Raw genomic sequence first — 11,809 nt, forward strand, 5'->3', positions numbered from 1 at the left:
ATAGACCTGTGAATTCAATGATTATGCACCATTCTTCCTACATAAAAGTTTGATTATGATATAGTGAATATAATTTCAAGGAATGTCATTTATAACTTCACAATATCTTTTGCTTCACTAAAACATCCAGAAAGTGTAAAGAAATCAGTAGCACATTATATTAATCTGGTTCTTGAGAGTTTTTTAAGAGGAAACATTCAAGGTATCCATGATAAATTTTAATATGCAGGCATGAAACTAGGGATTATTGCTAGGTACATTTATAAAAACAAAGGCATCAGAGTTGATGTTCTAAATTTTTTTTGTTCCATGGACTCTTGTGGAAGCATGGAAGCTCACAGACTCCCTGTCATCTTATTAGAATAATACTTTTAAATATATAAAATCCCACAAGATTGCAAAATCAATTATATTAAAACATATTATCAATAGTGTAAAATCCTATTTGTTATTTAGTAACATGTATCTTAATAAATTAACAAAGTAACACATTTAAAATACAGGCAATTTAAACTTAAATTTTGTTTTTTTAAAGATGTACCTATGTGAAAACTGCTAACTCTTCTAATCTACATGTCTATATGTCTTATAAAAGGTTACACTCTCTGAGTTAAGCATTCTCATTTGAACTGTCATGTTTTAAAGACAAATGATGACAATTACTCACTTCTTTCCATATATTGATCAAACAATTGAGGATTGAGACTATTTGAATGTGGCGTATCTATCTACATACCCAATGTACAAACGCATGATTTCAAGATTTAGTTTGCTAAATGATTACTAGGTGTGCAGTTTTCCCAATACTGGGAGGTTAATGTTGATCAAATATTTGTAGACAGAAATAATAAGTTGAACTGTGATGGGGAATTTCGTTTATAACTAATGAAATCCCAAGTCAGTGATAATCATGAGTTATATATACAGCACCTCTAACATGGAATAGAAATACCTGCAATATATTTTGATGATTAAGTCGCAGTTACTAATACTCTGCGCTTTCTTGCCTATATTCATAGGGAACCCTAATAAAACAATTTAAGTAAATGTTACTGAAAAAAACATACAACTTTTTTCCTGCCTTCATGTCCATAGACTCCCTGGATTCAGTATGTGAAACTCCTTGGGTGTCTATGGAGTCTGAAGAATAATGCCTGAATTAATAATAGGAAAATGGCAACTGCTAATATTTAGAGGGGCATCAGTATCATATTAAATTTTCCTAAGTAAGCTACTAAATATTCTACTGTAATATATGTTTTATTTGCTTCTTAAACAATTCCTACTTGTTCAAAATTATATTCAGCCGTGAATTGATGATTAGTAACAAATATAAAATACTGAAAATTCTGAAACTACTGAAAATTTAAATAATGAAGAAATACAGACTTTTAATGTAAAGTCAAAATTAAAATTTAATTTTAAATATCTGACACTTTGTCAGGTACTCATTAGGAACAGAAATTGCAGAGACAAATAAAATATGTCACTGTCATTATAGAATTTATCATGTAGGTTAAAAAATAAAAGAAGTCCCTTAATTTGCTTTCTAACTGAATTTTCTTTCACTTTTGTTACCACTGTTGATTTTTACCTGAATGATTCTTAGCCTCTGCTGATTGAAGTGTCCAGGACCTACCATGGCTCCTGGGATAGAAATAGAGTGCCAGGGCTTGTCATTAGACTTGTCCACTCTACGTGGAGGGTCCTAATCACACATACTGAAAGCACGAATTTGGTATTCAGCAAGGCCTGATTTAGAAATTGGCAAGACCTAATTTCCACAAAATGTTGCAAACACCAGTCACTATATTTCAAAAAGTTAAATAACATGATTGCTAGGAAAAGCAGTGTATCTTTCAAAATAAGAAGTAACATAGAAGACGGAAGACTGTCAATGAGCAGTAAAAATCAAGTTATCATTTACAGTTTCATAAATAGAGCTTTATGGAGAGATTAAGTGGTAGTAAAGAAAGACTACCTTTACTTATAGGTTACTGAAGTACAAATGATAGGGTGTAACAAACAGAAGCCCAGAACATGAACTGGGCACACAATGATGACCTGTACTGAAGTGGCAGATAGTAGAGGAATGTTTTGATAGAGGGGGGAGTCCAGCAGAAGCACTAGAGGGCTGTGTCTTGGAGAACAAATTCAGTCTAACGACAACTGCAATACCTGGGCAATGATTCAGTGTCACAAGTTATAAAAGATTTCAGGAAGTAACATCTCAAACAAGAAAAATCATATAGGAAAGTTGAGATTCCATGGATGTTTGGCAGTTTTCCTCATACTCAATACGTTTTCTCAGTAAAGTGCTCTACTGGCTAAAATTCTAAAATCTGTTTTTCTTTTTTGAAAATAAATCTGATTAAGTAATTTAATACTTGTTAATCAATTTATTAACATATGAAATCATTCAGTGGGCTTATGACGTGCTCACTATGCGTAGGATACTACGTTAGCCCAGTGAATACAAAGACACATGGATGATTAACCTAACTTTGAACAACTCAAGGTCTAGAGGTGACTGTGCTAAAGTTGAAGCATGGTACACTCAAGGTGCAAGCACCTGTCTGTGCTTGGCTTAGAAATAGGGGCCACACAGCAATTTCAACACGTAAGAGGAAATTTTTTTCCCATTCTATTTGAGGCAGGGTCTCACTCTGTCACCCAGGCTGGAGTTTAGTGGCGTGATCACGGCTCACTGCAGCCTCCACCTCCTAGGCTCAAGCAATTCTCCTACCTCGGTCTCCTGAGTAACTGGGACTGCAGGTGTACACCACCACACCCGGCTAATGTTTTTGTATTTTCTTATAGAGACAGGGTTTTGTCATGTTGCCCAGGCTGGTCTTGAACTCCTGGACTCAAGTTATCCCCCCACTTCAGCCTCCCAAAGGGCTGAAATTGCAGGCTTAAGCCACCATGCCCATCCTGAACAGGTAAGTGGAACTTAGAACTGAGACATGAAGGACAAATTTTTTTTTAATTTTATTTTTTCAGTTACATAAGACAAAAATGAACATTCTAGAAAAATGGATCAATGCATGGAAAATATACAAAAAGAAAAGATTGTGGTATTATCATGCGTTGCTGACTGTTGACATTACAGTGTGAACAGTTTACCATCCCTCTCCCAGACCATTTCTACTGATGTGGAATGACAACACTGATATTTATAATACAAAGGAAACATATAAGGAAAATAAGTAGATAATAGGAGGCATATTTCTTCATCTTCCAACTATGTTTAGGGCTGTGCTTGCTCACAAAGGAAAAAGATTTGGCTTAGACATTAATTCTACATAATGATATCATAAACAGTTAATTTAGATTCAGATATATGTTTTACTTTTAAATTTTCAAAGTATTGTCTCATCAGTTGAAGAGATAAGAAAACATAAAAAGAGTTTAATCAGCTATTAGAGTTTAGCCACAGATCACAATTGACTGACTCTTTTTTACTCCAAGCAGAGGCAACACTTTCTCTCTACTTAACACAATTCAACCTGGACTTCCTTGATTTTAAAAATATAATAAGAAAGAAAAGATATAGGCTGCTCATTAACAGCATATATGGCTTCTTGATCAGGATGGATTCGTGTTGGTAATTCCATTTTCTGCTGAAGGCATTGCATGGCAGACTAATTGCTAGCTATAAAGGTTGTACTCATTATGCTACACTTGGCAATCACTGGGGAAGAATGTTATTTTCCTGGCCACCATGCTGCCTAATACTGATTTTTTAAAACAAGTTGCACTGACTTTTACAGGTGTTATAATTTGTGCCTTTCCTTTTTATGCTCTATACCTCTCTAGATTCTTCATAATGTGTTTTATGCCTTATCATTTAATCAAGTCATAATCCTGTGGACTACTGGATGAGTTCAAGGTGTCTAATTGTTGACCATGCTGAATCCTACTGTGTGAAATCTAGTTATCAGAAGAATGAGATCACAGCAGTGAAAAAAAGAATGTGATGATATATAACTGTAGTCAATTGTTTCCAGAGGAAAGAAATCTGAACTCTTAGGACCGATGACATTGATTGAGACTTTCCTCCTAGAAAGGAAGTGTTGGGCTCATACAAAACAGAGGATGAATTGCATAGGCTATCATCCCTTGTGAGGGAAAAAAAGATTAATCCGTTCATTGTTGAATAGAGTGTACACTCAATTTTTCATGTTATCTGAGAAAAACTTCTTAGAATAGACCATGAATAAACAAAATGCATCGCCTAATAAAATGGCACTTTCTTTTCTCCGTGTAGTATTCAGCCTAAATAAGAGATTGACAAATAATTATAGTTTGGTTATGCACATGGATCATGAAAAACAAGAGAGGAAGAGTCAGCTTTAAGAAAGAAAACTAAGATTAGAAAAAAATAGTGATATGAATAATATAATTGTGTTAAGAGTGTACTATGCATATCCCTTCATGTCTGCTTTGGGTTTAAATGTCTAGAGGAGTGTAAACTGCCTCAATTCACGCAATTTTGTGAATATTTAAATAGTTCTGTAAAACCATGCTTTTACTTTTTCTCATTATCTGTATTATTGACTATTTCTTTAAAATGTGTAAAAGATTTTCTCTGAAAATGGCACATGATTATTTTATTTAGGCAGTCTGTGTGGTCCAAGGAGCTAACACCATATTTTTTGTTACTTTATTGTAATTCAAAGAAAATTTCAAACAAATTTTTGACAAATATGAAAAGTATAGGTTTTTCTATTTTCTTCTCAGAAAGTAAAATTTTTAAAATAACTTAGATTCTTTTTAAAATAAATATAAAATTAGTATTTCAGATAAGGCTACTAAATTGATTAGTTCTATTCAATGATCAATCATAGGAAATAAAAATGACTATTGTAGAAAATATTAATTACAATAATGCATAACATTAATTTTTCATAACATGATTAATATTTATTAAAGAATACTGTACTGGTTCATTCTTACACTGCTATAAAGAACTACCTGAGACTGGGTAATATGAAGACAAGGGGTTTAATCCCTCACAGTTTCACATGTTTAACAGAAACTATGGCTAGGAGGCCTCAGGAAACGTAGTCATGGTAGAAAGTGAAGACGAAACAAACGTGCCTTACCATGGTGGAGCAGGAGCTGGGGGTCAGGAGACTGCCACACACTTTTAAACCATCAGACCTTGTGAGAACTCACTCACTATCAGGAGAACAACGGGGGGGAAACCTCCCCCATAATCCAATCAGCTCCCACCAGGTCTCTTCCCTGACATGTGGTGATTATAATCCGACATGAGATTTGGATGGGGACACAGAGCCAAACCATATCAAATACAAGTTGAGTATAATTTCTATTCTTTAATTAGCAACACATCATGGTATATTTTTTAATCACAAGAGTTTACAAACCATTTTTAATGTATGAAGGTATAAGATCTCTTCCTCAGAAGAGTTCATGTAGCACACACTTGCAGGAGAGGAAAAACAGTTATCTTTTTGTCCTTTCCCAGACAGTGATGGAAACCTAAGTAAGTGGTGAGTCATTGATTAGGTAGCTGGTGCTCCTTCCAGCTTCCAGCTAGACAGCTTCCTGGTCTGCTCTGAGGCGTAGTTTGCAAAACTAGGCTTCCAGAGTGCTTCATCACCACATGACAGACGTAGAATTGGGATAATGTAATGCTGTCATTTATTCTTCTGTTCATTTGACACATATTTATTGTGCATCAGGCTATGTTCTAAATTCTAAGAGTACAAAACTAAAAAGAAGTATCCTGCCTTCAAGAAAATCAATCTATTTTCAGAGAAAACGCAAATATTAATAAATATCTTAAATTAACAGATGGCATAATAGAGCATATAGGGAGGAGACATGGTTTAGAGATGAGGTCTAGTAAATGGAGTCCAGTTAGGGGACAGATACCACTCCAGTTATTTTACCAGGTATATTTTAATGAAAGCAATTACTAACATTATCGGAGAACTGTTACAGCAAACAGAGGAACATTAAAGTATCATAGTAGCAGTAACTGCAGGAAGCACTTAACAACCCTTTAGGCTAAGCTAACAGAGGAAAAAGGTTAAAATTATTGATGTCTAAAAGCCCAGAGGAGAAGTTCTGCTGAGCTGGAACTCTGCCTTGTAAGAAGGGAGCACTGTATGCCTGGAACAGATGCCACAGGACCTCAGAGGAAGGACTGCATAGATCTCATACTCAGATTTGAGGGAGGAATACAAGAAAGATGGTTCTGATGCCAATAAGAGGTCATTATGAGGCTGAATCTGGGGTGTTAAAAAAAGCTGATAGTGAAATCAACTGCCATTAGTAAACTGTAATCACGAAAGTCAAGATGTGCCACTACGGTGATGCTGACAAAAACAAAAAGCAGTCCTGCAACTGGGAGCAAAACACTAAGACCCAAAACGCTTCTCCCTCTTCGGACTTTTCAGTCTTCCTCTAGCATCTCCAATGGCAGAAACTATGAAGTAGCTAACTAGCAAAGTCAAAATATGACTCTCGGAATCTTTGCTAAATATAGGAAAATGAGTTAGAGTATCCAGGAAAAAATAGTCTATTATGTGACACAGAAGGTAAACGTACATAAGAAAATAAAGGGCAGTAAGATAAGCAGAAGCTTCACAGGAGGGGACCCTGAGCTGAAGTTGAGAGAGTGAGCAAGGATTATATAGTATGGCGCAGAAACTTGGGATGAGCCAGGAAAAAGAATCATGGAGAGGGCTGGTTCCCAAGAAGAGAAAACTAAGATACATGGACCATCAAGAATAATTGTGGGAATGTATATTTGAAAGGTTAGGCAGATAAAACTGTTTGAGTTAGATTATGAAAACCTGAAAACATCAAACAGTAATTTGGATTGATATTTTTACTATGCAGCCATCGATGTTTGTAAAGGAGGCTAGTACTATGGGAGTAGATATGGCTTAAAGAAGACTGAGATGGGTACAGGTCGTAGGATCGATTGGAAGGAAGAAGGGAATAATAAATTAGATTCTGGAAAAGGAACTATTGTCATAATATAGAAACAGAGTGATGAGGGTGTCAATAAGATAATCAGTGTTGACAGATTACAAAAATATTGTAAAAGAAAAAAATTATCGTTAGCATTTAAATTTATTTGCTATAAATGAAGACAAAGGATAACTTCTTGCATAGTGAATCATAGTGCTAACAATATGTTATTTTTAAACTAAGATGAATGAATCAATTTATACTTTGGAGCTGAACATGTGGATTATAATCATCAAGAGTGAAATGATCATATAGATAATGAGAATGCATAAGATCTACAAGTGTATATTTTGAAAGATGAAGTCACATCAAAATAATCAGACCCTAAAGATACATCATCCCAAGATGATTATCTTTGAGACAAGAATCTCAAAGACATGAGAGTATTTCAAAAAGCTGAATGATAGAGAGCCAGAATGAGGACAGTATTTCAAAAGAAGAAAGGACAACCTGCCTGCAGAGTCACGCTTTTATTTTTTTTATTTTTATTTATTTTTTGGCAGAGTCTCGTTCTGTCACTCAGGCTAGAGTGCAATGGTGCAATCTAGACTCACTGCAACCTCCGTCTCCTGGGTTCAAGCGATTCTCCTGCCTCATCCTCCCAAGTAGCTAGGATTACAGGTGTGCATCACCATGCCCGGCTAATTTTTGTCTTTTTAGTGGAGATGGGGTATCACTATGTTGTCAAGGCTGGTCTCGAACTGCTGACCTTAGGAGATCTACCCGCCTCAGCCTCCCAAAGTGCTGGGATTACAGACGTGAGCCACTGTGCCCAGTCCTTTCTTCTTTTAAAATGCTGTCTTCATTCACTTTATTTTCTTTGATGGATTGTTCCGTTTCTATTGTGAACAACCCATCAAAGAAAATAAAGAGTAAGAAATGAGATCTGTCTAGGAAAAGATGATACAACTGTCACGGGATCCTTGGGGTGTCACTTTTCCAGCCAGAAATCTCTATAGCCAATGGTGCCTTTGCCTGAGTTTTGCTACAGGCCGATGGGCTCATTCCACCCACTTGGCCTGGCAGGTGGTACTCAGCTCGTGCCATCAGGCTGGACCCCACACCTGCCAAGGGTGAGCCAGGCATGGAGCAGTGAGGGGTGTGTGAGCAAGTGAGCATGGAAGCCAGCCACTGGGCACAGCCAGGCATGCCAGCGGTGGCTGAGTGGGCAGCTCCAGGCACCGGCATGGATGCCAGCTCCCTGCAAGGTTACTGCAGGACCAGGCATATCACAAGCAGCTTCCCCAGCTGGCACCAGGGAACATAGTGGCACCTGGAGGCTTGGAGATGCCAGGAATCAAACAGCCCCAAAGAGGAAGTCACAGCCCTGGCTCAGGGAGCTCCTAGGTCTGGGCTCCCTCAAGGGCTGCAGTTCTTCTCTCCTTCTCTTCTCTCTCCTTCTCTTGCCTGTAACATGGTGAGCAAGGAGCGTGTTTCAGTCCTATTTGTGTTACAGCTCTTGCCCTGCCACTTGATAGGTCTGGAATTCTTGTTCTGCAACCAGGAAGAATGAGGCATGAGAACAAGTGGAGGATGAGCGAGGTGAAGAGGTACTTTTTTGAGTGACAGAACAGCTCAGGGACGACCCGCAGTGGTTAGCCCCTTTCTGCAGGCAAGGCATCCCAACAATCATTTAGCTTTCAGCAGAGAGGAGACCCACAACAGGTAGTCCCAACATCTGCTCAGCTCTCAGCTGAGAGGAGACCCAAAATGGGAAGCTCCTCTGTGCAGGCAGGGCATCCTGGCGAGTGTTCAGCTCTCAGCAGAGAAGAGATCCACAGTGGGTAGCTCCTCTCTGTAGGCAGGTCATCCTGTTTTCTGCCCAAGTCTGGGTGAGCCCAGGGTTTTTATGGGCCTCAGAGAGGAGGAATTGCATGCTGATTGGTCCATGGGTGGCCATGAACAACTCATAAAAGCACCACAAGTTCTTACTCTGGTCCGTGGAACTGGCAGCCAGATCTCCAGGCCTCAAGTTATCTCTGGCCCGAAGGTGGGGTTTCACTGAGGACCCATTCCTTTCCATCCAGGAACCTGTTTGCATCCTGCCACCATTAACCTGCCATCCACAGTGCCCATGGCACCCAGGCTGTTTGTGCCTAGTGGTGCCTGCAAGCCCATGCCAAGCCACACTTAACCCACCTTCGGCCTCCCTCCCATGATCATAGGCACCCAAAATTCAAAGGGGGGCGAGGTGGCACAGGGCTGGAGTGTCGGTGCTGCACTGAGCATGTGCACACCCAGCCAGATCGTGATAGCACCTGGGCTCAGCCACCACTTAGCTCCAAAATCAGAGCCGGTGCCAGGAGTCGGGAGAGGTCAGGCAGTGGGAGCAGGCACTTTTGAACCTGTGGGAGCAGGGGGGCTTCCTAAGCCTCTGAGAGTGCAAAGATGCCCAGGTCTGCTTTGCAGCTGAGCAGCTGTAGCTGAGTCTGGGGGGGCGGGGCTCCCGCCCCTCCAACTTGGAAGCAGGCGGGGCTTCCACCTATTCCCAGTTCCTATGCCAGCTTTATGGAGCCTGCAGCCCCTGCGGCGCCTTCCGCACTGCAGTTGGTGTCATGGCATAGGCCTCTCCAGATGGCCCCTGCTGCCATCACACCTGTCAATTTCTGAGAATGTAAGGACCAAAATCCGAAGTGCAAAGTATTACGGTAGAAGGGCTATTGGAAAAAATAGAAGATTTTAGCAATCAAAAGAAATAAGAAAATATGGCAATGCTCAAGCAAGTTATTTTCATATTTAGAATGCCAAGATTTTAGAATGGATTTTTCTTCATTATATGTTGGACTATTACAATTTCAAGAAACATTAACATCTACTTCTTATAGAAACAGTATTATGTACTCTACATCTTGTGATAAGCACTTTGTATATATTATCTAATTTTAGGCTCACCTTTTAAAACAGAAACAGTGTTATGTTTATTTGAACTAGAACAAGGTACTAATTTTAAGAGATGAGGTAACATCATCGAGATCACAAAGGAAAGATGTGTTTAAATCCACAATAGTGTTAATGAACTTGACTGGTTTTCCCTTTATTTTTTTACAGTTCATAAAATTTTTCTCATTTTGTACCTCTTTAATTAGGCACATACACATTTATGATTGTTACATCTTTCTTATTAATTGATCTTTATTTATTTTAAATTATCTCTTTTTCTGCTAATAGTTTTTATCTTGAGGTTTACGTTTATATTAATGTAGACAAAACAGCTTTATTTTTACTTTTTGAATGGCATATTTTTTCACCCTTTTTCTTTTAATGTTTTCCTGTCTTTATATTTCAAATTAATCTCTTTTAGATAGCATAAGTTTGGGAGTGCCTATTATATTTACTGTGATGATATCTACCTTTAATAGGACTATTTAGTCAGCTTACATTTAGCAGAATTACTGATGGGAATTGGTTTGTAGTGTCCACTGTTCAATTTTTCCTATCTGATTTTGGTTTCTACATTCCTCATTTTCTGCCTTTTTGATTTCATCAAAAAATCTGTTCTCTTTTAATTCTTCTGTTGATGATTCTAGCTATACTTACCTAGTTTTCTGTTTTTTCTTTCTTTCTTTTTTTTTTTTGTAATGGAATCTTGCTCTGTCACCAGGCTGTAATGCAGTGGCACAATCTCGGCTCACTGCAATCTCCGCCTCGCAGGTTCAAGCAATTCTCTTACCTCAGCCTCCCGAGTGGCTGGAACTACAGGCACGTGCTACCACACCCTGCTACTTTTTGTATTTTTAGTAGAGACGGGGTTGCACCATGTTGGCCAGGATGGGTTCAATCTCCTGACCTCGTGATCCACCTGCCTCGGCCTCCCAAAGTGCTGAGATTACAGGTGTGAGCCACTGCCCCCATCCCTTACCTATGTTTTAATTGTTAATGTAGGAATTACATTTTTGGTTTTATCATAATCTACTTACAGGTGATATTAACTTCATGTAAAATATAAGCACCTAGAGTAGTTCAATTTCCTTTACACAACCAAATTTTTGGCAGTATTATATAAATCTAAATTTTACATCTTCTTAAGTTATAAATGTCATAATAGATGACTTTTTTTGCATTAAAATGTCAACTGACTTTTAGATAAATTAAATGAAGAAAATTTATATATTCTTTTAAAGTTACTATGCCATGTGGACAACCCTTCCAGTGTTTCCCCTTCTCATAGTTGTATGTTTCCCTACACTTAGGCTGGTATCGTATCCTTTTAGCCCTAAAACACTCCTCAACATTTCTATTAAGACAAGATCTGAGAGTTGCAAATTCTCTCTCTTTTGTTGCTCTGAAAAAAGTATTTTGCCTTCATTTTTCAAAACTATTTTTACCGGATATTGAATACAAACAGTCCTCACTTTACATGATTCTGATATGCATGAATTTCAGTTATCATAATTAAATAATACCAGTGTCACACAACATAGTTTAAGTTTCAGTTATCACAATATATTAAATGTAATTTCCTAAAGTATTAATTTTATTCTTATTTTTTCAGCCACAAATCACTATGTAAGTAACAGATGCATATTATGACTAGTTACCAAATCACATCATTTCTTTCAAGTAATTCGGTAATTAATCACTTCACATCTATTGTGCAATTCAAGTGCAAAAACCAACACATATAGTCATGTTGCCTTTTTGTTTCTCAGTGATAAACTCACATGACATTTTACAAAAGTGGATAACTGAGAAAAGGAATTGGTCAACAAAGATGGAAGCAAAAACAAAAATGGTATAATGCTTGAAGTGAAATTTGATTTGAACATAAACGGAGTTATAGAAGAAATAGCTGATTGTC

This window comes from Mandrillus leucophaeus, unplaced genomic scaffold (assembly GCF_000951045.1).
Source record: "Mandrillus leucophaeus isolate KB7577 unplaced genomic scaffold, Mleu.le_1.0 Scaffold635, whole genome shotgun sequence".
Lineage (NCBI taxonomy): Eukaryota > Metazoa > Chordata > Mammalia > Primates > Cercopithecidae > Mandrillus > Mandrillus leucophaeus.